At 40.2% G+C, this 27930-nt stretch overlaps 1 long non-coding RNA gene across 1 annotated transcript in view; it reads right to left on the bottom strand.

Moving 5' to 3' along the window:
* Nucleotides 1-17523: 17523 nt before the first annotated feature.
* The window catches only part of LOC121078581, a 172852-nt gene continuing 162445 nt past the window's right edge, over nt 17524-27930 (bottom strand). The window contains exon 4 of the long non-coding RNA XR_005824647.1: nt 17524-19503. This is a non-coding gene — a long non-coding RNA (uncharacterized LOC121078581). The remainder of the gene's footprint in view (nt 19504-27930) is intronic.

Genomic DNA, 27930 nt, shown 5'->3' with positions numbered 1-27930 from the left:
ATGCTTATCAAAATTAATTCTGAGGACAGAGCTACTACAGGTGGAAAGTATTTGTCAGCTTTGTGACACTGACTCATTCTCTTTGAAGCTGGCTTTAGGTATTAAGAGCATCAAATGTCAACCTGCTATCTTTCCAGGACTCTAATTCTGCTAGTGACTCAGAAAAGAAAATATCCTGATAATGTAGTCACCAGTACTTTCTATTAAGAGTCCCAACTGGAAGGAACAAATACTGAGAATTAAAGCAATGATAATATTAGGTTTTGCTTTGTGCTTTTTCACTTATAAGCACTAGGATTTCCATGCGACTGTTCAAGGGTAAGAGCAATCTTTTCTTTTTCGGTCTGTCTAATGCATTATCTACCTACACAGAATTGTAATGCGAATTATGTGAAAATGTTACTAAAAGTGGGGTTGTACAATCAGCCTTCAGGATTTGTGAAAAGCAGTGACGTTCCTTTATAGAATCCTTTTTAAGACCACTCGCTTTTATTATTCTGTTGCAAAGAGAACCTGCTCGTGGCTCAGGACTCTGTGGTGCCAGGCACCCAGATCAAAAGGCAGTCACCGTTCTGCCACCCAAAAGACAAGCTGTGTGCACCTTGGGCTTGAACTGTTTGTGCTGCATCACCTATTTAAAATATTCAGAACTGCACGAACAGATAACAGAAGCCACAGATGAAGTGAGAAAAAGCAAGGGAGAAGGCCCAGACACAGACGAAGACTTTGTTCTGAGAACATGAAAGAAAGGTACATGACAGGTTTGGGACAAATCACTGTCTTGAAAGGGGCTCAGCTCCCAACTTTGCCAAGAAACCTTGAACAGTTTTCATCAACAAACAGGTTAGATACGCCCTGCCTCTTTTCCAGTTTTTCTACCTACTGAGAAGAACTCAAAAGACTTAAAACTGATTTTATCTTAAACCTGAGGACAAAAAAGGTAAAGAAATGTATGTATTTGTTGACTGTAATACATTTTTGTGAAGTGTTTCTCTCCCCAACCCTAACTTTTCCTGTCAGGGCCCCAGTGAGCTCAGCTGACTCCCTCCCTGCATCCCTTCCCCCATAGAAGAAAATCGTTTTTAAATCAAAAGCTCAAAATGTTACAGCCCTGCAAACAAGGTGCTTGTTTTAGGGTAACAACACCACAGAACAAATCACACCAGAACAAAACCACACTTCCTCAATCTCAAGAGCTGCCATACAAGTGTTGTCTTCTAAGAAGCTCTTTTGCATTTTCTATAATACACCAGCAATATGTATGCTGGGAAAAGAAAGACTGCAATCCAAGTTAAACTACTAGCATTCCACAAGTTTGTGATTTCAATCGCAGATTTTCAATTTTATTTTATTTTTTTTTCCTCCAGTCTTTGTGGGCAGTGGCTGGGTTATTCTGGAAGGCAGAAGTCTGGAGTATGCCTCTTCCAAGGGGCTGCTCTGCACAAATACAATGCCAGGAGACCTTATTTTATTAACATTTTGAAGATTTAAAGGCATATCACAAAACTATAGACTCACATTAGAAAGATACTTCTGTTTTTAGTTTAAAATTGAATGATTCACCTGATAAAATCTCTAAGCCTTTTACAGCACTGGAACCCAGCTCTCTTAATGAGAACCAGTAATCGTAGATTCAAAGACTGCCCAAATCAGTCAGCAGGAGATAATATGTAATATGTAACCACAGGAAAAGCATACTGGAAAACGAAAGACCACTGGCTTTCATAAATCATTTTTTGACAGGAAGGTTATTTATCATGGGAAATAAGCTTAATCAATAATAGAGTGAAACAACCTTAATAAAAAAGGGAATCAAGCTCTGTTCTGCAAGAGCATTACAATTAATGTGGGTAGGGGGAGCAAGAAGAGGCAGAAAGAATTGTTACAGAGAATTGTTATTATCCTGACAAATGGATTCCGTATTGTTTCTAAAAGTTCATTTACATCTAGCAACTTTGAATGAGAAAGTACCAAGAACTATACTTTGTTTTCTTAAAAAAATGAGAATTTTGAGGGAGGTGACCAATTAAAGAAGAATTTCTCATGAGATCAATACATTTTTATTTGATCTGAAGTAAATGACATAACAATCATGACTGTATCAAAAATCGGTTTCCTCAAAAGACATGGAGAGACCAAATTTTGTATTCATTTTATTGCTATGTATAAATCAAGTGTTAACTTTTCCAAAAGTCATAATTTTTATAATTTTTATCTCAGATTGATTAATTTTACAAATAGGAGAGGAAGGGAAAAGCATCCAAGAGAAACTTTGGGAACTCAATGAAAAGAAATGTTTTTGTCTTTCTTTATGATACAAATTGTTGTGCATTAATATTTATAGTTTGATACAGTAAACTTTCATTTATCTTTCCATCAATTTTAAAAAGTAAATGATAATTACATTAGATTTTGAAAACATTTACCAAATTCTGAAAAACATTGCACAACTGCATCTTCAGAAGCAAAAACCTACATCTACCTATTATGGGAGAACGTATCCAGATCATGTAACTTTATTCCCAATCCAGTTGGCCACAATATCAGCATGCAATATAAACATTAACAATTGCATTCCTTCAATCAAAAATTCTAAGACAAAACTCCTAGCTCAAGCAAAATTACAAAATGAAGAAATACCTACACTTAAAGACAGTTCACAAATGATTTTATTTAAATTGTACGTGGAGGACAGAGTGACAGTAATTCCAAAATGCATTCATAGAAAGAAAGAAAAAGTATGTAAAGGTAAGAATGATGAAAATGAGAATGCAAAAAGAATAATAATACTAATACTGACAGACTCAGATATTCTGTATTTTAGTTAAGAAGTCAAAAATTAATGAAACTCAATGTTTATCCTAAACCGTAAAGACAGTTCTCTGCAAGAAAAACACCTCAGAGTGTAAGACTGCTCATTCTGTTAGTAAAAATGTGAAAAATTGTTCATCTAAATCACAACTCCCCATATTTGCCCCTCTCTTTACTAGTTGTTAATCATTTTTCTCCCAAGGAACAACATTGCTGGATATCCCAAACAGAATATTTTATATATTGGTCTCAAGTTTTGCAATCCTCATAAAGGTTACTTTCTTCACATCTTCTCCACCAGCAGCTGAGCTTTTGAGGATTTTTGATAAGATGCTAAACAGCCTCAAAGCAAGAGTGAGGTGCCCTCACTCAGCAAGAGGGAAGGAGAATGGCTCGGACACTGTTGTGGGCTGCAGGAGAAGGCTGGGACTCCTTTCTGCCCTGCCACTTCCCACACTGCTCCATCCACCTGTCCCCAGCTGGCCTGAAAAATTCCTAGATCCTGATATTTCTCCTACCCAGCTGGGGGAGGATGCTGGCTGCTCCCCTGGGCACGTGAAGCATTTACCTGAGAGCATTATGTTGGCTAATGGGCCCTGTATTTGGAAAAATAACAACAACAAAAAAAAACACCACACCATAAACCAACCAACCCACCTACAGCCAAAAAAATAATAAATCTATTTATGGGATAGCTTTCAATTGATGTGATATCTATTGATTTAAAATCCAAAACACAGCACCGCTGTACAACCGTGGATGTGGTGTCTCCGTCGCATAGTAAGTGACTCACTCACAAATGGTTCCCTGACCACCGGGCTCCTGGAGGGGAGGCCAACCCCTCTGACAAAATGTCAGTGTCACCGTGCCCAGCCCAGGGTCCCACCACCACCGCCTGTCATCGTCACCAGTTGCAAACACTCGCAGCAGCCAGCCGTCGTCCATAGGAACAAGGGCACGTGGAGCCATGCCACGTGCTGCTAAAATTCCATACTATTAAACCAAACTATCACTGCTAATTCACACTGACTGGTGTTTTTTAAACCAGTGATGGTCAGAAATTAATGGCATTTAGCCATGTTAGAATTAGCATCTCTAGCTTAGACTTCTGAATTTCAGAAGACTGGTTTATGCCTCCAAGCCTCTCCTCCACAGCAGGTACTTTTTCCTGTTCTCAAAGCCTTTCTGATCTCCACTCAGCACTTGCACATATCAGACAAGAAGCAGCAGAGAGGTAAAATAATTTTTATGCAGGAGATCATCTGAAAGCCTCTTAAAGTGCTCCAAAACAATTTGTGAAGGGGAGCAAAAAGATGATTATGTCTTCCCTGTTACAAACTAAAATCAATAGCTATTATAGATCTTTGAGCAGTTGAATTGAGGGGTGTTGAACAGATTTTTTGATACTTTAATGTAAAATTATTAACTTATTTTATCTCAAGGTCAAAAAAAAAAGTGTTCTGGGGTAACTCTTTGTACAAGCCATACGATATACTAATTTCAACTTCTATTCTGTTTGATCCTGCAAGGACTAAACTGACAACATTCCTGCTGGTTTCAGAGAAGCAGGATTGGGACACCTAGTCTCTGGGAATTAGTTACTTTTCTCCATGCCCAATTTATATTAATACATTGTCTTGAAATCACACAAAGTGGCAAGAGAATAGTATAAATATTAGGCTTTCAATGTGTTGTATCTTAGGCCAAATTCTTCTTCAGGTTCCACTGGGAATAATTTCAACAACCTAATGTATAAAACAACCCCAGAACTTGGGCTGCTTGTATTTCTTCATCAACAAGCATTGCTACCTAGCTGTAGCTTCTCGCTTGGAATGAAATGCTCAGCACTTCATTCTTCATATTCTGTTTTACTGCACAACATCTATGATGTAAAGTTGGGCTACTGCTAATTTAATTACATGGTAGGATGGAGAACAGAACACATTATTCCAGTGTTATTGATAGTTGGTAGCAGCACCTACTGGTACCTTCATATATTCCCCCTGGAGAATGTACCACTTTAATCAGGCATGCTGCAGCAGTGCAAATGTGCTTTCCACTCTTTTACAGGATTGTATTTAGATATTTTCTATTTATCTCTTCTAGAAATGCATGGACTGTGCTACCTATTGTAAATGCGTGGGAGTCAGAAGTGGAGCCCATTTCTATATTAGTGGGTACTTTTTTGCAGAAGCCATACGTTTTTGCAGAAGCCACAGCTGCACAAGAAGAATCTTTAATCTACAGGGAAAGACGTGGCAATAAGGACTGACCACTTCTGTTACTGGCTTGCTTGCAATAAAACATTTATTCATAATACATGTTTAGTGCTGCAGGTGGCATTGTTACTGTTCAAAGAACCCTACTCAGCATATAATGTGTTCAGCACTTCATCTTCCTGAAAATGAATCTTGAAAACTCCTTGAATTATATATCTCCTCCTGCTTTTCAGTGGATCATAATTTTCTTCAGAAGATGAATTGCGGACAGCAGCACTGATGAGAATTAAACTAGCAAGGTTCATGTTAAGAACATAGTCTGTAAATCAAAAGCTGAGAGTAATGCCTGACATTCAAAATCATAGCCTGACCATATCATGAGATGCTAGGTGTGATGGAGCCTGGTAATGAAGTCACAAAGTTAGACACAGCCTGTCACAGACACCCGTGCGCAGCCGCAGCATAAAACCACACTCCTCCTAGGAGGAAGGGAACCGTCCTCAGGACCTGGGCAGAGGAGAAGGAGGCTCGGATAACTAATTCTAAATGGGAAAGTCTATCTGTATTAAAAAATAGAGAGCTAAGCTCTTCAAATGCTGATAAGCAATGCTGGTAACCACAAAGAGCTTTGTGAAGTTACCACAGAGGTGACATTCCCCAGCACAGCCATCAGAAAGCTACATGCACAACAGCAACTGAAAGAAAACACCTTAGCTTTAGAAAAGCATTCTTCTTAAAAAGAAAAGAAAAAAGAAAAAAAAGAGATTTTCCTAAAACATAATTAAACCCTCCTATTCTAAAGTCAACTTAGTCACATTTTGGAGCAATCCCATTGACCCCGTTACTCTGATACCATCCCCTAGCAATACCTGCTACATATATCAACCTATTGTACAAGAGATCTACTAATACCCATCCTGCTCCTGGTGAATAACCCTGTCAAAATAATTTCTATACTGATCCCATTAGCTATGTGAAACAGATATTCAGCTGTAGTGAGTGTTTATCACATCTGTAGAATAATGAAGACCCCCACGAGAGGTAGAAAAGAGGATTCACATCCTATACGTTTTATATTTCTGCCTTCAATTACACACGTATTCTTCTCCTTATGCCATAAACATTTTTACTTCTGTGTTGACAAATAATTTGCTGAAGAGAAACACAATTAGGGACAAGTACTTAGCATGATGTGCAGGGATGTAGCTGTGTGAGTATGTTAAAGTTAACAGGAGTCCTGCAGTGAAGTCTGTGCGTGCATGCACCCCTCATGTCTGTACAGTGTGTTAGGCTTTTAGGAGTGGCAGACTCAAAGAAAATGACGGGCTCTATTGCCATCTCAGTGCATCTTTCTGTATGGGATTTATGTGCAGAAACCCACATGTAGCGAGGCAGTACTGTTAGTTTATCAAGGTAACGACTTTAAACCATGAAAATGCTTAACATGAAAAAAACTACACCTATACGCAGGAAGCAATTTTCTTCTTTTCAAATGGAATCTTTGAATTTGAGCATGAATTTGGTGCTTGGGGAAAGGAATAGGCTCCCTGCTCCGAACACTACACTACCATTTATCTGCAGAACTGATACAGGACAATGGGAGCACCATGAATGTCCTCGCCACAGTTCACCAAAACATCTCAACCTTGGTCAGGATAATCAAATTTCGTGTCAACAAAATCCTCCTATCTTTTTTGGTGAAGCTTCCCAGTGCAACGGTGAATTCTACGGCATGTCAAATAAGGGCTAAATGAGATCCAACAACTTACACTGCTCTGATACACGCTTCCAAAGAAGGAAGAATTTAACAAACCAGAGCTTCAGTTGATATTAATCAGGACAGTTCTGCTGAAACTAACATAGCTTCATTGATTCATAGCCACTGAAGACTTGGATGCTGGTCTCACAAATAAGATAGAAATTTCCATTTGCTAATGTAAACATACATTAATGGTTTATCGCATAAATTCATTCAGCAAAATGCATGAATCAGTATTGCTTTTTTCCCATAATAGACTGCAATAACAGGTAGAAGTAAGGCGTGGGTTTTTTTTCCACTTGTATTTAAAAGTTGCTTTTCTGCAACGCCTCTAAATACATTACTCAACCAAGGACTGAACTTCTAAAAACCCAGTGACACATGCACTTCTGTCACACTGTAATCCTGCAAACGCACCGTTGCTTTTAAAACTCTTTTTCTTAAGGCCCCTCTCCTGATGCAAGACCAGAAATCGTACAACCACTCCTATGACTGTAGATGGCAAATTTAAAATACCCTTAATTGGAAGCTGAAAAAACTAAGCGTGCTGCACAATGGCTGAGACACAAGACTTATGGTTGTTTACTGTAACACTAAGACAGTCCCATTAAGAAGAATGATGGGAAACTGCATCCTGGCATTATTCTTAGCAAAAGACTTGACAAATATGTTTTGTAAATGAAGGAGCTACAACAGAGAAAACATATAATACGCTTTTCCCTTTTTTTCCCAGTGAAATGGTTGCATGTTTAATGCTTTATACATTATTCAAGGCTCCATTTTCCAGGTTTCATCAATACCCTAGTCCACAGCAGCTAGAAGCTTGTAACAACTGACAAATGTAGACAAAACATGCTGCTTAACCCAAGAACAGTGGGTCAGAGAACAAACAGGAAAATTTATTGTCTTCACTATATTACTGTTGGAATGGAGAAGTAAATGAATACCATACGTTATAGCTTATCACTTACAGTATGAGTGTATCATGAACAGCCCAGCATGTCCTACTTAAATAATCCTGATGGATAGCATGAAAGCAGCTTTTGTTCACTGCTGCGGTTTTGTCTTGTCTACATGTTGTTTATACTTACTTAGGGTGAGAGGAAGAGACAAAAGAAAAGCAAGAGTCATGCCAGGGGCTCACACAATCCCCTTCTTCTGCGTATCCATAATGAATCTAGACCGTGCCTACCATGGAAGTTATTGCAAAGAAATAAAAAAGTCTTCTGGGATAAAAAGTGGATTCCACAATATATTTTTAGATCAGATGTTATATTATTTCCCAGCTGTACTTGTAAGCAGATCTGCAGAGGACAGGAAAAAAAAAAAAGGGGTGGGGTGGGGGAGGAATAGCAACCAGAATTTTATTGCCTCTGTCTGCTTGAGAACTGTATGGAGATTAGCAATAATTTTTATATTCAGTACAGTACCTCTGAAGGTGACTCGGGAACTTGTGTTAACTGGAGTTCTAGCAGAGCATAAGCAAACCCCCACACCTACGGTGCTCTCTTGCTATTGCGTTCAGTATATTGTACAAGCGCACCATTACACCTATGCAAAGTATGCCAGCATGCACCTCTCAGTTGCAATGGTGTGACATTAACATCTTCAGCACCATTTCCCAGGTTTCTGGGATGAGATCAGATTGCCTGAGGATCTCATCCCACGCTGCCCTCACGCTATTTCAGCCTTCCTGCCACTGCTGTACAAATGGAAATTGGTAGGACAAGACACCACATTCTTAAAAATGAATTTCGGAGCCATTTTACATACACCCTGCCAGCGTACCTCAAAAACTGAAAGGCGATGTAGAAGCAAACCCCATGTAAAGGAAATAACTGAACAATATGAGGGTTTCTTTTAAATGATTAAGCTTTTTGCTATTGAATCAGAAAACAAGAAAACAACAACAACAACAAAAAAACAACAAAACAAACCAATCTACAATAAGAACAACAAAAATGTTCCCCTACATAATAAAACACAGTTGAGATTGGAGGTCACATTTATCATTTTGGTTAATTTAACTGTCACTAATATCGACTACAGGAATTGAATTGATCTGACATCTTTAAAAATTTTGTTTTGTTTTTTAATAGAAAGAAGATATTCCCACCCCAACGTGGATTACTTGTCTACTTGTCTACTCACAAAAGTGTAGCATTTTAATTAAGATTTTACAGCCACCACTTATTATTTAAATCTGACCTATATCTCAGTAAGGGAATCTAAACTAACAAGTGGATAGTGCCTTACACAAATCAAAGTGGTTTTAATGAAACAGCTCGATATTCCAGCTGTATTTACTCTAGCATGATTTTGTGATGTACGGCAAGCCTCCAAAGAAAACTATTTCAAAAAGGAACTCAGAATCAGAATGGAATCAAGACAACATAAGCTCAAAATGGGGCTCAGGTGTGTCCAGTTCTTAGGGGTCCAAATCCCATATTGGTCAAGATGACCATATTCAGCACAACTGCAAGAGGTTCATTCCCAAGTATCAGAAAGAGGTAAATCAGAAAGGAGGCCAAACATACACTTCTCTGCAGAGAACCCCGTCAACCCTTCAGCTAGAAGTCAGACATCTAAGATATCACAAAGGTCCATTATGGCAATGGTGATGCAAAAGCAGAAGAGCAGAACCTTGCATGTTATTTTACAAAGTATCACATGGCAGTGACTTTTTCACATGCATAAAATGAGTTCATTTGATATATACTACTCATTACTACTGTAGCATTGTAGAGCTTCCTTACTGATTAAAGAGCTTTTTTGTCCCATAGCTGCTTCTCAGCACTCATTTCCTTCCCAGTGTCCCATGGATCTGTAGCTCCTGAAGGCTGCTGGTTGCTTATGCCGATCACAGTAGTACTCAGAAGCCCTTGCGGGATGTAGTCAATTTGCCATAATTGCAGCAACTACATACACATTTTCCTTTCTAATACATGAACCAAATCAGCAAGGCCGACCAATACATACACATGATGAAACCCAGGCTATTGGGTGACCAACATGGAGAACTTGTACCAATGCTGTTTGAAAACATTCCCAAGCCGTTGTCTTCTACTTGTACTAGAGTATCAAACATCTGCTGCCCCAAATCAGAGAGGTGTTAAGAAATCTACCATTAAAACTAAACACTTCCAGCCCACAAGCCACCTGCTGATGTCAAAGAAGATTTAGAAAAATAAACATGAGAGAAAGAATATCTGTATGGGGCTTTGATGTGATCTGGAAAATCTTACTCCTGTTACAATGTACTTTTATTTTAAAGCCTAAAAATCTCTAGGTTTTGTTATCTACACACAGCTGAGAATTACTAAATAAAGCTCTCTAAAATATACTTGACAGAAGAAAAGAAGACTTATTCAGGGACAAAAATATAGCCAGCTCTGCCACAGCTGGGCTCTGCTGTGACACAGCAAAAGCTGGACAACATCACATAAAAATTCTTACACTACAATGGTTTGTTTCTCTTGAAAAACTCCTTCCATTCTTCTACAAACTGATAGCACAAAGCACCAAAACTGTCTCTTAATCTCAGGCCAATGATTCCACTACTCTGGCGGTGAACCTGCAGGAGAAGTCACTCAGCCCAAAAACGTATTTCCCAAGCAATGGCAGATCTGTCTGTGTATCCTAACTGTACTTGAGATACCTGCATTTGGTCCCTTAGGTTGCATTTGTTTGCCTTCATCTCACAGCATCCTTCACTATGGCACACATCATTAAGCTGACTATGAAAAAACCCTAACAAATTCACATTCCAGGAAGTCATCAGATGGAAACGCTGGGATATTACTGCTAATAAAGCGGTCGATGACATCCGTAGCAGAGCAGGTGGTGACTTTCCACAGGTCATGCTGCAGGGGCTGCCAGTTATCACGGCTGTTTTAGTAAGTTTGGGGACTTTGGTCTGTAAGCTTTGTCCCACTCTAGCACTCAAGCAGATCACACAGAAAGCTTAGCACAAATAAGGACCTCCAAGCACTAAGGCCTGAATTAACCCTGCCGAAATAACGAAGTGATAAGCCCTCCCACCCAGTCTGGACTACATGCCATACTACACGGCCACTTCCCATCTGTCTGCCAGCACTGTTGCTACAGGAGTTGGGCTCTGCGATGTTTGTAGCTCCCTTCAGCCAGAGGCAGATTTATTCTCCTATTTGGTGGAATTAGCATGCACTGGGCCCCCGACCTCCAAACACGAGCCGTGTGCCCTCCTGAGCAGGGCTGGTTTCAGCCGGTCAGCTCCTGGCCTGGTAGCTTGTACAAGGGCTTGTTTTGCCCCAAGCTGCAGAGAGGAAGCCAGGTGTGAAGCTCCTGGTGGCAGGATAAGGTCTTACAGCTCTACATGCATGTATTTGCATCATGTATTAAATAATGTTCATTTTCTTTCCCCATGATGTGCAGATGGTATGTCTCAGAGCACCTTATTTATTGGCAAGTTCCATCTAACACAACACTACAAATACCAAAACAGTAACTTCAGAACAAACACTCACCACTCTAACCAAAAGAACCGGGAAGCTTGACAGCAGCCCAAATACGTTCCTTTCCATCCTTTATGGCACTCTGATACTGTCTCTAGCTTCTACGATTTCATTTGCCTCCTGCTCTGAAACAGTTACTGAGAAACAACCTTGAACTCGACTTGTCACAGACCCCTAGGCAAATTATTCTTCTTCTTCAGCTTCCTTCACCCTACAGTACTTAAAATTTTGGTTTCTCATCTGCATTCATTCAGAACTTCAAAGTGCAAAACAAAACCCCAAAGAAATATGCAAGTATTTCAATATTTTTTCAAATATCTTCTTTGCAGAACATAATTAGAATAAGGGTAAAGGAGAGAAAATTCTTAGTGCCAAAAATGACAATGCTAAATGCAAAAATATATTAAAGCATACCACTTTGCTTTATACAATCATTTCTGGCCATTAACATCACTGCTAGCTGCAAAACACGATTAGTGTACAGAGTTGAACATATTTAACTACGGAAATCCTGAGGATCAGAAATATCTGCAACACACAACCCTGCACAATGAAAACACCAGGAGACTGAAGGCACAGTGTAGTTCTGCTTCCTCGCTGAAACTTCTTTCTAAAAGAAAGGTATCTGATAAGGGATGGAAGGCTGTCCTACACGTTTTTTGCGGTAGACGAGACATTCCTTTGTCCACTAGATATTCAAACCAGAGACAGCAAATCTTTTCACTGTATCACACACAACTGCACAGAAGGAAATCTCAAGTAATTTTCATTAAAAGTATCACTATCTGAATGACAGGGAAAAAAAAAAAAAAAGCTACAAAACCCCCACTCAATAGATACTTTCCAGCCAATGACAAAGCTATAGCCAGGCTCCTGCAGAACCACAACCTTTCATTTACTACCATTTAGGAAGGGCTCATATCAGACAATGGATATAGGAGGAAAAACACTCCTTGAAAAGAAACTGCTTATTGGCTGAAAAAAATAGCCATGGATTGAGGAAGTCGCTGCTATAGAAATATTTAATACAAGACTTATTTTGCATTAATTGCTATGTCAGCCTGCCGTTTTAAAGTAATTTTTTTTTTTACTAATTAATTTTCAATGAACTAAATTTGAGCAGATTCAGAAATGAGGAAAAAAAAAGGAAGAATAACCTGGAAGTTATGAGTCAGTATTTTTGCTTCACCTTTTTGCTGCATGTAAACGTGGCTTTAGTGTTGCCTATAAGCAGATGTGATTGTATCCCTATCATCATACAACTCTGCATGAGGAAAAAACAGAACCCTTGCAACAAAAACCCTTGCTACACAATGGTGTTTAGCCTACCTCATTCAAACTGAGTAAATTAAAGGTATGTTGTGAATAAAGGTAAAAGCATTGACTTTTGCTTCACAGAATACTCTACCATGTTAACAACTGGATCTGTGTTCATTTTTCCCTCCACATATAAATACGCATTAACAGAAGTGCCACATACTGGTTTAAAAAGCAACAATAATGTCCTCCCCCAGTTATTTTATAGGATCTGAAAGCCTGCCAGAATGCACGTTTTGCCTGTTTCATCTAACTCTCAAATACAAGAAATCTGTCAACTCTTTAATGTTTTACAGCCCCTAAAATATGCTCCTAATGACATTCAGCTTGTTTCCTCATCTATTTTTTTAAATTCTGAATCTTAATCTCTAAGTACCCATAACTATGTTGCATTGGGATGGCGTATGTGCTTAAGTTAAGCCCAGCACCTAAAACCTTGCCATACTTCTTTCCCAGAGTAGTAGATACTCTCACATATGATGACTAAATACAAGCCTTGTGACCTGCCTGTAGTCAAACTTCAAGTTAAAAAAAAAGAAAAAGAATGCAAAGTGATTTATTTTTCAGTAAAAGACATTCATTCTCCTGTGTCTTCAAATCAGATGAAATTGATAGAAATACAAAACTACAGCCTAAATTTACCGAGCTTAGCTACACTGTACACGCCTCTTCAGACAGCAGCAGTTGGATGGATGGGTGCAACACCAACATATTGCAGTTGCTGTCTTTTGTTTTCTCCATCACAAGCTTTTGGCTGCATGCTGTCTTTAGTCCTTACACAGAGCTCAAATGGCAGTCAATAGGAGATCGGTTCGGATCAATGGCATTGTGTGGCCATCTATAAGGAGAGGTCTGCATGTTGAAAAATAGTCATTATCCTTCTGGCCATGAAACTTGATTTGATATCTGAACTAATTTTTCTGGAACCTAATCATACCTTTTACAGAGCTCTAGATGACGTTTTGCAGCAGTTAAAATGAATTTACCTCACCTTGTTCTGTGGCCATTAGAGACAATACAGTGGTTTTGGCTGTACATACAGATGGTTGGCGTTAAAAGAGCAAATAGGTGAGGAACTTAAACCACCCGACCTTGCCTCACTTTTCTGGTCCTAAAGCAGCATTCCTCATTTCTGAATACCCAGGGTTGTGTGTGGGCACACACACAGGAATGGTTTAGCAAATACTAAAAGATGCCATTAAAAAAAAGAGGAAAGTTTATATTAGGTAATTTTATATAGAAAATGAACAGAGCTAGTTATGGGAGCTAGCACTGTATACATATGGAATATATAAGCTGTTTACCTTCATTAAAAAGAATGCTATGCCCAGCTTTGGTTAGTTTCCCTATTCTCTGAATGAAACATTCATTTTCTGAATTAATCTTGTTGGGAGAGAAGGGGGATTATTGGTCTGTGAGCTCCACTGAAGGGTATATGAAGGAACAATCTGATGAATATTTTATTAGAAAAAATAGTATATGAAAATAAAATTGAATCTGAAAAAAAATGAAAAAACAAAATCACAAGATAAACTCCTTATATCAAAAGTTAAAATTCTCCACTTGCTTTTGACGGCTGCTGTTTTTATTATTAAAGGTTTTGCTGAGAGTCTGCATTTGATGTTAACATATGAAAATACGTTGACTGGCACAGAAAAACAAACTCATAAATTTCAACTTTAAGTATCTGCTTTAATGTATTATTGTACTTTATTGGCAATATTCCACCAGCAAATGTCTTTTTATTATTGTATCCCCTCTTTGCAATAAAGAGGAATGCTGTTGACTGGCTTCCACTTTGGGAAATATGAAATCATTGTTTCTTGCTAGCTGTGGGCAAGAAATAGTTTTCAAGCCTTGCTGAAGTTACAAAAGTGTGCTCAGAAAAAAAAAAAATATATATATATAGCAAGAAATATGCTAGTACTTTTCATAAATTTTCGATACATGGATACAGCAAGATAATTTCCAAGCATAAACAGACCCAGCAGAGAAAATATATTATCTTAAATTCCACTGTGTGACAAAAGATGGGATGTTTAATACTGTAAAACAAGTACACTTCAGTCTAGTACGGCATGACACTCACAGCAGAAAGAGCAACTTCACTATTTTACATAAGGAGTCTCACATCTTTGGCTGTACCCCTAACCGAGGCAAATCTCCCATCAGCTTCAGAGAAATCTTTGCCTGACTACAGATGTACTGCTGAATTAATTCAAAGCTTTAAGGTGTTTGAGTAGCTGGAAAACAAGTAGAAAGGAGACTTGAGGCATTTATCCTAAACTCCACTAATAGGAAAAAGTTGTGAAACCTATAGTCTTTACGAGAGAAAAAAAACCCAAAGCCATAGCTATTACCCCAAATGCTTGTATCAGCTAATCCTACAGCACACAAGTAGAGCTCTACCATCAGACAAGGACAACGCTATGCCCTTCCTTTAATTTTGTGTCTTTTCTCCAGTTAATAAAGCACAACAAAACCTTGTCTTTCATCAAGTGAAACATAATTACACGAAAAAGCTCTTAAGAGATTTTTATTTTTATTTTTTTTTAAAGCTGGGTAATAACATCATTACCACAAATTAGTGCACTCCCTTTCACTGGGCAAACCCTACTGCCACACTTAGTTATACCTCAGTTCTCTGCACACTAACATACTCACACACTGCTTTGCCCAGTCTGCATATAGGCCCATGAACCTAGATATCTTCCATGCAAACTGAGTAACACATCAGCCTGCAGTCCACCAGTTAGCAAACCTATTGTTACAGTTATTCTGTAAACAGAGGGCTGACAAACTGATTTCAGAAGGTTTTGCTGAAAGTTATTTATGATCAGCTAGTAAGGTTCATTATAGAACGACTCGTATTAACATTAGGTAACACAGGTCTAAGTTAAACCTACAATCTTTTATGGGCAGTATTTGCATTGTTTTTAGGGCAGTCTTTCAGCATTTTTAATTTTTTCATATGTAGTGGTTGGTACGAATATTTTAACTACATCCAAGGATCCACTACAGACCCCAATGATTTATTGACATATAGAAAGTTGGTTGTAGGAGGAGGCAGTGTCCTGCTCTAAACAACAATTGATGGTTTCAGTCCAGTTCCCAGTGGACATGGGTCAATTGTGCTGTAAAAATCCTTGACACTAATTGGTGATCCTCCAGGTTAGCTTACTGGCAGAGACCTACAGGGAAATTTCTTTTGCTTTTCCTTCTGTTACACTTGTTCTGTGGACAGATAAAAAAGGCATTTTGGAACCTTGTGAATCTGACATGTTTCACAAGCACTAAGTGCAGTGAAATGTGATGGTTGGAGGCTACCTTGGGCACAGTGACCCTAAAATGATAGCTTTGGTGAATTAAGGAGGCAATTAGTAGAACTGCTACTGTGGATTCCCAGAGGGCAGGCTTTGGCCCACTTAGAGGCCTGGCTGGCAGAGTCCCTTGGGAGGTAGGTCAGAAAGGTGAAGGACTCCAGGATGGACCTTCTTCAAGAACAAAAAGGCGCAGGAGCAGGCTGTCCCAACGTGCCTACAGTTTTGGTGGGGGGGGGAGAAGACCTGTCCGGCTAACAGAGCTTTTTGCAGGGGCTTGGGAGGAAAAAGAGAGTTTATGAAGTCTGGAAGAAGGGGAAGGCAACTCAGCAGGGCTATAGATCTGCTGTCTAACTGGGCGCAGAGAAAATTAGAAGGGCCAAAACCCAATTGGATCTCAATTTGGCTTATGCAGTAAAAGACGATTAAAAATGCTTTTATAAATACATTGACAACTAAAGGAGGTTTAATCTGGGAAGATATGCTAAGTGCTCCACTCCATTTGTCCTTCTCCACACAGCGCAAGTAGAGTGTAAGTTCCCAACCCATGTTATGATCCTGAAAAAAACAACACAGTAACTTCCAGTCTATGAGTTCTCCCCTCTCCTCACTCCAGTATCTGAAACACAGAAGGTAAAAACAAACCCACACAATGTTTGTATGCAGCTCCTTTTCTTAGTGCTGAATTTTCTTACTGACTTACTGAGGAGTCTACCTTTGGTCTGTTAGTACTGTGCGTTATTCATTACCAAGAAATTCTAAGGCATTTGTTGTTTGCCTGGAAAAATGTTATTCTTCTATTTGCATTCAGTGCGAACATTAGTATTATTCCTCAGAACCATCAAAAATTGGATTAGTCTAGCCTGAAATAAAATATTAATTATACTATTACCATGCAAACAAAAAAATAATCTTGTGTGGTTTGGCTCCCCAAAACCTCACAGCCTAAATACATGAATATAAAGAACCGTAAGTAGTCAACTATTGATCAAAATCAGTTCTGAACTACAGCTTCAGGGGGAACACACAGTAATGCACACATTGGAAGTACCACAAGAAAATTTACATCTCCACCAAATATTAGCATAAAATTCTGAATCCACTTAAAAATGCACCACTGACTGTTTCTATTTGCAGCAGATACATTTAGCTTTTCAATTATGATCCTGGGTACTAGGATTCAAATGTAAAAGATAAATAATATGCGGTCAACTTGAAAGAGGTCTACATTCCACATTCCAGCACAGCTTCCAATACCGTCCTGAGTTACACCTACTGCCATGTCAAATGATGCTGCTGCATCACCTAGATGCAGATTTTATCTCCCACTGTATCTCTGAGAGGTTCATTAAAATGCAGATTTTGCAATATATCTTTGTGCAATGTTGTCTCTTCCAAGTCTTTCCAGGTATCTCTAAATCCGAGAGCCCAAAGAAATCTGTCTTTCCTAAGCAGTATCTGGCCCCCTTTCATTTTATCCTTTCAATGCACATGAAGTTGCCAAGTGCTAATATTGTACTTCACTCCCAATGAACTCTTGAGAAATTTAGGAACAGGTGAAATGACATGGCCAAACTCATAACAAGTTTTTGTATTTGTGGTTTAGGTTAGAGTTTTTTATTTGTAAATCTGGAAATTAAAAAATAAAATCAGATTTGCCGTGATTTCTGAAGCATTCTTCCTTTCTAAATGGAAGACAACATCAGCTAACAACATATGCCAAAGATGTCAAAATTCCTGTTTCCCAGTCTCTTCCAGTTACTCTCATTATTCCCATCAAACTTGAAAGTCATCATATCTCCTTATGTGACTTTAAATCTTGCTCTAGCTCTATGCACGCACTTCCTGTTCCTGTGCTTGCACCAGAATTTGTCTGCCATTGTCACCATTGTTGCAAGACCCAGTAACATGCTATGATTGTTTCACAGCTACAGACCCAATGCATTGAAAAGCAACCAAGACCAAGATTTGAAATCCAACACGAGATTCTGTTTACAGATGCAATGCCAACATGTCCATCTCAACCTCTCAGCATTCTTTAAGAAATTTTTGCAAATGAAATTCATAAGAAAACAATGTAGTTGTGCAAAGAATCTCACTTAAATTCTCTAGACTAAGACCAGATGTTAGGAATCATTTCTATGAAAATTTGGAAACAGAAGAAAAGACGTATCAATTTAAGATGTTATTTAGAATTAAATTAATTTTAGTTTCTTTATAAACTACTTTAATCTTATCATACAGTGCTTTTCAAAATTCTGTTTTCCCAGACTCAATCCTGATAACTTCAGGTCAATCATGTCATTCACTGTCATTCCTTTTCCCACTATTTCCAACACTCACTAGTCACCATAGTATTCAGGAACCATGAACACATCTGTTTTACTTGCTTCACTGAACAGATTGAAGGCAATCTTAGCACACAGCCATGACCTTAAGGCTGCCAGCCAAGTTCAATATGGCAAATGATCCAACACAGATGTGCACAGAAAGAACACTTCACCTAAGATACAGTAGAATACAGTTTATAGGGAGATAATAATGCTCCTCCTACCTGTTACTGATAAAGGTGGTGAAAGGTGCTGCCAGCCAACAGCAAGAATCCTTGAAATTCACTAACATGGAGAGCTGTATATCCTTTCTAGAAAGACCTGTGTCCTTTAGAAGTGGACATCCTGGATTCACTCTTCTAATAAAAGATGGCAAGTAAATAGTTAAGGTCCAGGCTCCCAAGCTATACAGCTTCCTTCCAGTGAGCGTCAGGAAAAAAAGAAGCTGCTTAACAAGCAGCAGCTAGACTTCTTCCAGAGGAGCTTGTACAGATATGCACATCACCAGTACGCAGGTTGTGTTCTTCTGAGCTCAGATCTTGCCTGGCAGTGCCTGCAGTGGTGTGTGCTGCAGTTCTCCATGCTTTGCATCAAGGCAATCAGTTTTTCTACTTTTTTCATTTCTTTTCAACTGTAAAGTTTCAGATGTGCCAGATATCAAGAAAGGTGGTGGAAGGTGATATATGATACATTCTTCACGTGACTCATGTAATTTTCTTCTCCCATTTACAAATATTCCATATCCATATTCCAGTGTAGGCACCTCAAAAGCAAGATTTAGTTCAATGCAAAGGTAGATACAAGAATCCTGGACAAACAGCAATAGAAGCATGACTTTGATGAATGCAGAGTCTGCTTAGGGGGCTCCAAATAGGTCTTGTGAACAAACATACAAGTAGTCTAAAAACAGCAGCCAGAATTCGCATCTCTGATGGACACGTATTTCAGGATGCCACTTATACTCTGCAGAGTATAGTCTAATAAGTGCGGGGAATCCATTCTGGCTACCTCATCATGCCTTTTATAGATCCATTTGGAAATGGAGTTCTGTTTAATAGTCAGATGGAATCCACTCCTTACAGCTGGGAAGTGCGGTCAGGCAAGCTTGTCTGGCTTCTGCTTTTATTGGCATTAACGAGGAAGTCCTCCAGGCAATGCTCTTCTGTTCACAAACGAAGCAAAATACTCTGTCCTTCTTGGCTAGAATTCAGTATTTTCTGTATGTGAGGGCTGAATGCACAATGGCCAGTGTATCTGGAAAAAAAACAAAACAAAACAAAAAAACTTTATATAAGTTTGCTCAAGTCTGTCAGTCAAAGACAGAGAGCTTCACCTTGAACTGAGATGGTTCACAGGACTAAGGATTAGATAAACCCATTTCCCTTTTATGCTCTTGTTCCAAAGGGGGAAGACAAGGTCCCATTATAACAAGGTCACATAAATAAGCAAAGCAACAAACAAAACTTCATTTGATTAGTAAAAAGTCACAGCTGCAGGTGGAAAGCTGTTCAAAAGACAAACTCTGTTTATCCCTTGGAAACTTTCCTTTCATTAAGATTATTTTAACAACAAGGATTGAGGCGGAGAAGCAAATATCTAAAAGCTGAAAAAAATATGAACTGCTTGCTTCCTGATCTGTCCCATTCTAGGGACAGACAGATAGACAGACAGACAAACAGATAAATGGCATTTTTAACGCAACTTTGAGTATAGTTAGATTCTGTGTGTGTCTTTATTTTCTCCAATATTTTTGTTCTTAACAGACGGATGGATGGGATGACTTTACTTGATTCATTGGCACTGCTAAAGCACTGACTTCTTTAACAGCGATCATAAATGGTTTCAAGATATGAAACAAGTGTTCCAGCATGGTCCATTGAGCAGAATGGAGAACAATGCCTTTCCCACTGTCACCACACAAGATATATTTAATGATTGCTACCGTACATTCTGATCAAAAGTCGGTTTAGTCATGTACTACATGGAATTCCATCTTGTTTATATACTCTGAAAAAGCTGCACAGACAATAGCAGTTGCCTTTCTGGATTCAGAACTTTGAACTGTTCAGAGAAGCATCTTTTACAGACTAAATCTTCCTAGCTCCTTTTAATTCCTTTTGTTATTACCATATATTTATACAAATACCTCAAAGTACAACACCTCAGTGTTAGAAAATGTTAATTATTGGCTGGAAAAGATCATTCAGTCTGGAACAATTTAAGTTTACTACAGCTATAAATATATTACACCAGCACTCCGCTTGCAGCTGTTCATGAAAGCCACAATACACAACTATCATTGTCAACATCTTGAAACATTTTTCGGCAAATAGCATTTAGAGCTTATAGAGAGGAATGAACTTTTATCAGAACATTTCAAAATTTTTATTTTTATTTGTTTGCAGATGAAAACTAGTATTTGGAAAATTCCTAGAAAACAGTTTTAATTAATTTTGATCCCACTCAAGTACTGTATTTGACTATGTGATAACATATTTTAAAGAAAACGATCAATTTAAACAATGTTAAACACATCATGATACCATATGAAATAAATGTTTATGTAAATTGAGAAGTTGATTTGTGAAGAAAATATGTTATGACATAATATTTTTATTGAGCAATTTATTAGATGTCTTCTCTTTCCTAATATCTCTATTGGGCTAATATAGCTGATCAAAGAAAAAAGTCAAATTTCAAACAGGAGTGAAGGTGACTTTAAATATAATGGGAAGAAATATACCTTAAGAAATATGATTCTAATTTCCCATTTGCAGGAAACAGAAGTTTCTCCGGTATTTAGCAGCTAAAGGTTTCTCCATGTTACACGTTTCTCTTCATTTATTTTTATTTTTATTTTTATACACAGTTTCCAGTGTATATACCTGTTTACTTAGAAGTTTTATAATAGAAGAGCTCCCATGGCATTACTTGTCTGTCTTGTAAAGAATATTAACTACTGGCAAAGTTTGAGAAGACAGCTTGAGATCATGTTATTTCAGCAAGAAATTCAATAGGTAATTGAAAACTGACCCCCAGGCAACCGAGTGGAGAGAGACACCCCAGTGACCACGAGTGACTGACCTACAGGCACTCCCTGGGCAGGCCATCCCCTGAAATCCTGTCCCCAAGGCTGGACGTGTATCGTCTGCTCGCTTCTCTTTCAGATTCGAAGCGCAACCACCAAGTGTGCTCCAAAGCCTCTCCCTTGGCAGTCTGCATGCCCCTGGCCTTCCTTGCAGGAAGAAGCCAGGACAATCAGAGTCACGTGCGGGTTAGCCACTAGCCAGCTCAGACTCCAGAGCCTGAATACAACCCTCATCAGCCTCACCACTGGCACACACAAGATGCCTTTGTACCTGTGTCGAGATATTAAAACTGGATGGACTTGCAAATTGCTCGCAAAAACAAGGAAAAACATAACACAACCACTTCTATGGAGGAGACAATGCACATTCTGACTCAGGCATCTTTCTCCAAGGCCTGTGTAAAACCATACATAATCTAAAGTGTTATTCTTTTGAAACATATAACAATCCAGTTTATAACCACTCCTCCACTCCTCTGAGCAGCCATTTTTGCACACAATTCCATGAATTTTAGAAAAACACGTCTCTACTCCGGGTAAAGTAGATCGCTTATTTCTGAATGACAGATTCTGTTCTCAGATTATGTACTGTACCCTTAATTGTGCAGTTTGGAAAAGGTAGTTGATATCCTCAGGACTTCTCTAACCTTTATGTTAGCACACTTCAGGATAGTAACACTGTAATCAATTAAAGCATGCTGATGGCACATGGGGAGCCCTAAATCTCCTATTGACAGCTCATCAGTTAAGTCAGCACTTTTTTTTGGGTAATTTTCCATTTAAATGATTCCTTGGTACAAAGCAATCTCAAAGACTCTTAAACTGTTTGCTCACTGTGCCATGATGCTGTAATGGACTTTACAAAATTTATGCATTTTTATTTATCTTTTATATATTTTTAGCTTTCTTGGTTTGGAGTTTTTGTGGACTTTACAAAGATAGGTAGATTTACCTCCAGACAACAAAAAGTATTTGACAAAAAATTAAGATGAGTAAAACTTCAATTTTTTAAAAATTCAGTTCTTATTTTTGTGCTATATTCTCAATGTCAGGGAACTAATAGAAAACACAACTCTGTTCTTTAAAAGAATTTCATTTCATGGGATCCAGCCTATAGTGGTAATTTATACACTGATATATTACATAAATTCAGCCACTAATCCATTTCAGCAACTAAATTCATTAAATTTAAGTTTTCTAAATTGCTAGATAATACCTGTGAAACTAGTTATATATTACTTTTTCTATTAATACCACATGAATTCCTCTTGATCAATAAGCTATAGCAAATGTCAAACACATTCATTAAAAAAAACAAACCAACTCAGCAAAATTTAAATGATCAAAACCACAAGCAAGGCACATTAAGAAAAACAGCTGTGAAAATTCTTTTCAAATGTATAACAATGTGTAGAGCACACACTTTCCACTATGAAGAAATCTCATCACTATGTGGCAGAAACACTTGGAAATAAGAAGTGTTGTTTTATTCGATATTTATTACAAAGTACAGTACAGAGAAGGAAACAAAAGGTGAAGCCTTTTGTTAGCTAAGACTCACTTTCCATGCAACTGCAGTGCTGTGACATTTGCAACAAAGCACAAGAACACAATAAATGTGATATACTGAGCAAGCTTTCTGACATACCTTTTCTATCCTTGGGCTCTAAACAAAGACTCCTCCCTCCCCCTCCACCATTATAAACACACTTGAAGTATTAAAATAGAGTAACTTTGGATAGACTTGAATGGTTGTGCAACAAGGAATTGCTCTTCTTTGGAACAGCTGTTTCAAAGTGAGGAATAGGAACTATCAATCTGGAGCATTTGCTGAGCCTTATGTAAAGGTCAGTTGGTTTCTGCTGTAAATGCAAACATTCTACATGGTGCCTCCATTTCATTTTCTCTATTGAAAATAACACTTTGGGCAGATGAAGAGATTTAACTGCGTAATTAAAGGAAGAAACTATTACTAACACAAGTGGTGGTGTAGTAAGATGCCTAACGAAGTCATTAAATATCTCAAAGAATCAAAACAGTTTTGTTAACTCAAAATGGTAGCTTCTTACTCAAAATTGCTCCTGCATGTTTGGCTTTTTGTGTAGAGAGACGTGCAGAGAGTAAGACCTTGAACATAGTATACCCCACAACTATGAATTAAAAAAAGGTTAGATTGTACTTTGCACACTGCAAAGGAAAGGAACTGATAGACTCTGACTGAAGAAGTCACTGAAGTTCAATAATAGAAGAAGTTCAGACTCAGACATATCCTCATTCTGTTTGGATATATGCAAATTGTTTAGTACACTTGGAGGTGCATGACAATATAGCAGATGAAGGACTCCATCAGGAGTTTCAATCTGCAGGTGGATTTGAAAGGGTAGAGGGAAAAAATAAGAATCTGAGTATTAACTGAAGAAATGTTATTCCAATATAGAACCCAAGAATTCATTTTAGGGTTACATAAGTGACATTATATATATCAGGGCAAGAAAGGCTGTGAGAACGTCAATGCTGGAATCTTTGAGCCATTCGAGTAAGGGCCTGGGGCATCCCACACAATGCTGAAATCTTTGAGCCATTCGAGTAAGGGTCTGGGGCATCCCACAGAAAGACGTGCTGCAGATAGTGCCCAACCAGCCTTGCAGCTCCATCAGCCCAGCACCAGTCAACAAAAGGAGGTGCAGCATTTCCCCAGACAGACAGAGAGCTTAAGAAATTGCAGGAGCACCAAAAAAAAACAACAAAAAAACCCCAACCAAACAAAAAAAAACAAAACACAAGAACCGCAAAGTCCAGGGATAACATTTAAGAAAGGTTATGGAGTTTTGATGGCTGCTCTCTGAAATATGCTGAAGGACAAATCCTGAAGAGGAGACATACTTGCCCCCTCTGCTGTGCACGTCCCACCCCAGTATATTTAGGAGCATGCTCTGTTCCAGGCTGACATAATCACAGGCCTGCTTGCAAGTTGGTATAACAAACAACAGAAGCACAAACAATAAGCATGCAGACCTTGCCAATATTTTTTGCTTCACCAGTGACGATTTTGTATTCTTCCTTTGAGCATCACACTGTTTCACTTCTACAGTCATCAAATCCCTTTCTGTTTTGTAGTGATTTCAGTAAAGGAGTTGTTCAAACAGTTAGGCAGGAGATTGGCAATTCAAACAATCCTTGTCTAAAGAACAACCATTTTCTTTTCCACTGTAGCATCTGCATGCATCTAAATCATAACATAGTATTTTAAGACTAAAGATATACCTTAAACCCAAATGGTAATTTCTTAGGAAATGGATTTCTTCTCTGAGGTCTGAGAATATAAGGGGCTCAGGAACCTGTACCCATCATGTTATAGATACCTGCTACTAATTTCAATTATTGCATCTCTCTGAATCAGTATTAAACAAAGCATCAACATCCTTAGAAATACATTTGCTTTTTCTTTGAAATTCCTGAACAACAACGTGCCAGATGGCATTCTTCTGAGGATCCATTCAGAAATAGGATGGTAACAATCAAACAGCAATGGCATGGACTTCTAGCTTTCTCTTCTTATTTGTACATTTCAGTATGACAGTTCATAAATACCGAAGTTTAAGGCACATTAGCCAAATTCACTACTAAGGAAGATGAAGAAAGTTTGGTAAGTGGTAGGGGAATAAATAAGTCAGTCACATTACAGATAAAAATGAAATGCATCAAATGCAGAGTCATTTCACATTTGGCAACACTATGAATTAATAACGTTCTAAAGCATTTCTAAAGCATTAATACCTTTCTAAAGTATTTTTTGTTTCTGGTGGTTTTACTTGGGTGGGCAGCCAAGCTCCACCACAGCCGCTCTCTCACTCCCCCTCCTCAAAGGGAAAGGGGAGAAAATACAATGCAAAGGGCTCAAGTTTTTGTCCTGATAAGGACAGGGAGATCGCTCAACAATTATCGTGACAGGCAAAACAGACTCAGCATAGGGAGAAAGTAAGATTTATTGCCTATTACTAACAAGCTAGAGAAGTGAGAAACAAAGGAAAGAAACCAAAAATACCTTCCCCCCATCTGCCCTCTTCCACCTCCTTCCCCTGAGTAACGCAGGGGAATGGGGAAATGGGGGTTGAGGTCAGTCCGTAGCACTTCATCTCTGCCGCTCCTTCTTGGTCACTCTCTTCCCCTGCTCCACGTGGGGTCCCTCCCATGGGATGCTGTCCTTCCTGAACTGATCCTGCATGGGCTTCCCACAGGCAGCAGCTCTTCAAGAACTGCTCCAGATATGGGTCCATACCACAGGGTCCATCCATCAGGAGCACACTGCTCCAAAATGGGTCCCCCATGGGCATCACCTCCTGCCAGGTCACCTGCTCCTGCGTGGGCTCCTCTACACAGGCTACAGGTCTGGCCTGGGACCTGCTCCTGTGGGGGTCCTCCACAGGCCGCAGCCTCCGTCAGGGCAGGTCCACCTGCTGCACCATGGTCTCCTCCACAGGCTGCAGCGTGAAACCCTGCTCCACCATGGTCCTCACCACAGGCCGCAGGGGACTTCTGCTCCGGCGCCTGGAGCACCTCTCCCCCTCCTTCTTCTCTGACCTTGGCGCCTGCAAGGCTGTTTCTCACTCCTCTCTCTCTCCCAGCTGCTGTTGTAGCAGCGTTTCTTTCCCCGTACTTAAATATGCTCTCACAGAGGCGCAAACATTGCTTACTGGCTCGGCTCTGGTCAGCAGCAGGGCCCTTATCTAGCATGGGGCAGCTTCTAGATTCTTCTCACAGAAGCCACCCCTACGGCCCCCTGCTACCAAAACCTTGCCATGTAAACCCGCTACACTTGGAGAATCCATGCTGTCTACTCCCAATGATTTCCTTGTCCTTCCTGCACCTGGAAATGGTTTTCAGGATGAGGGCTTCCAGCACCTTCCCAGGGAAGGAGGTGAGTGTGACTGGCCTGGGGTTCCCCAGGTCCTCCTTCATGCCTGGCTTGTGGATGGCAGTGATGTTTGCTTCCCTGCACTCTTGGGGCACTTCTCGCAGTTGCCAGGAACAAGCAACAATTCCTGAGAGTGGCCTTCAATGGCATCAGCCAGCTCCCTCCGCACTCATGGGGGAATCCCACCAGGGTTCCTGGACTTCTCTCTCTTGGTTTTCTCAAGGCTTGCCCGACCCCACGCATGGGGTTTCCGTGGCAAGGTTGAGGTAGCGGGCTGGGGGGATGCAGAGGTGGGCCCTGTGAGAAGAGACCGGGGGCTGCCTCTTCTCACGGCGAGCCCCCATCAGCTGCCTGGGCCTCCTACTGCAGACCCCTGAGCCCGAGGCCTCAGCTGTCGTGTGATGGGCTGGTGCAACAGCCCCGAGGCAGCCGGGCTCTCTCCGCTCCTCTCCCTGAGGGCAGCGTGCAGCAGAGATGCCCCCTGCGCAGTCTCCAGGACTGCATGGGGGTGCAGTGAGGGATGGGGAAGGAGGACTCAAACACCACTTCAAAGTTCACTGTTCTTTATTGGCAGCCGAGAGACGAATGCAGGCCGGCTGCACTATGCCGTCTCCACTTCCTCCACCTGCGGGACACCCATCTTGGCGGCTCCGGCGTCTGCTTGCTGTTGGGGTGCTGAGCCATAGGCAAGGAGCTGGGCCCAGCCTGAGGCTTTGTGTCATGCCAGGGCCTCCAGGAACGGCGTGAACCGTGATTCCTTGCACGCTTCCTCTTCCTCCCCAGCTGCACGCGTTCCTCCATTCTAGAACGTTTGGCAGGGGGTTGCCATGGGAGGTCCTTCCTTTCTACGCTGTGTTTCCTCTTCTTTGCATGACGCACCACTCCTCTCATCCTTCAGGCTTAGCAGGACAGCACCCAAAGGCTAGCAATCCCTGCCTGAAGCTTCCCGGCACCTGGGCTGCTCCAAGTCTCCTCGGTGCTCCAGGAGCGAGTGGTGGCCAGCTGCAGGGCTGTCCTTTTTATTGGGCCGGGGACAATGGGCACCAAGGGCAACAGTGACATCAGGAGGCCGCTGTGGTGGCAGCTCAGGCACCATCACAGTGACCTTCTGACATCACCAGCCTCTGGGTGCAGCCGCTCAGAGGCTCAGTTATCAGTGCACCCTACCATCTGCTCATCCAGTCCAGCCTTCAGCAGCTTCTCTTGGAGGAGCTAACAGGAGGCAGTGTTGCCAGTCTTCCTCGAGAGCAGGTAGACAACATCTACCCAGCTCTCCACTGGTGGCTAGAGACAGAAGTGCTGAGGGTAATAACCGGCCTCACAACTGCTGCCATCAGAGTGGCTCCTAAGACTGTTTATCAATATGGCAATAGGCTCTTTATACATAGAAATACACAGAAAACAAAGGGCCTGTTGTTTCATCATGAATGTTTCATGCGTTGGTCAAGCACCCCTTCCCCTCAGCGTGGTGGTTTTACTCAGGTGGGCGGCCGAGCTCCACCTCAGCTGCTCTCTCACTCCCCCTCTTCAAAGGGAAAGGGAGAGAAAATAAGATGCAAAGGGTTCAAGGGTTAAGGTAAGGACAGGGAGATTGCTCTTTCTCTCCCAGCTGCTGTTGAGCAGCAGTTCTTTTTTCCCTTTCTTAAATGTGCTCTCACAGATCGCTTACTGGCTTGGC

The sequence above is a fragment of the Cygnus olor genome, chromosome 15 (assembly GCF_009769625.2).
Source record: "Cygnus olor isolate bCygOlo1 chromosome 15, bCygOlo1.pri.v2, whole genome shotgun sequence".
NCBI classification, from domain to species: Eukaryota; Metazoa; Chordata; class Aves; order Anseriformes; family Anatidae; genus Cygnus; species Cygnus olor.
This window is presented reverse-complemented; position numbering and strand designations above follow the sequence as displayed.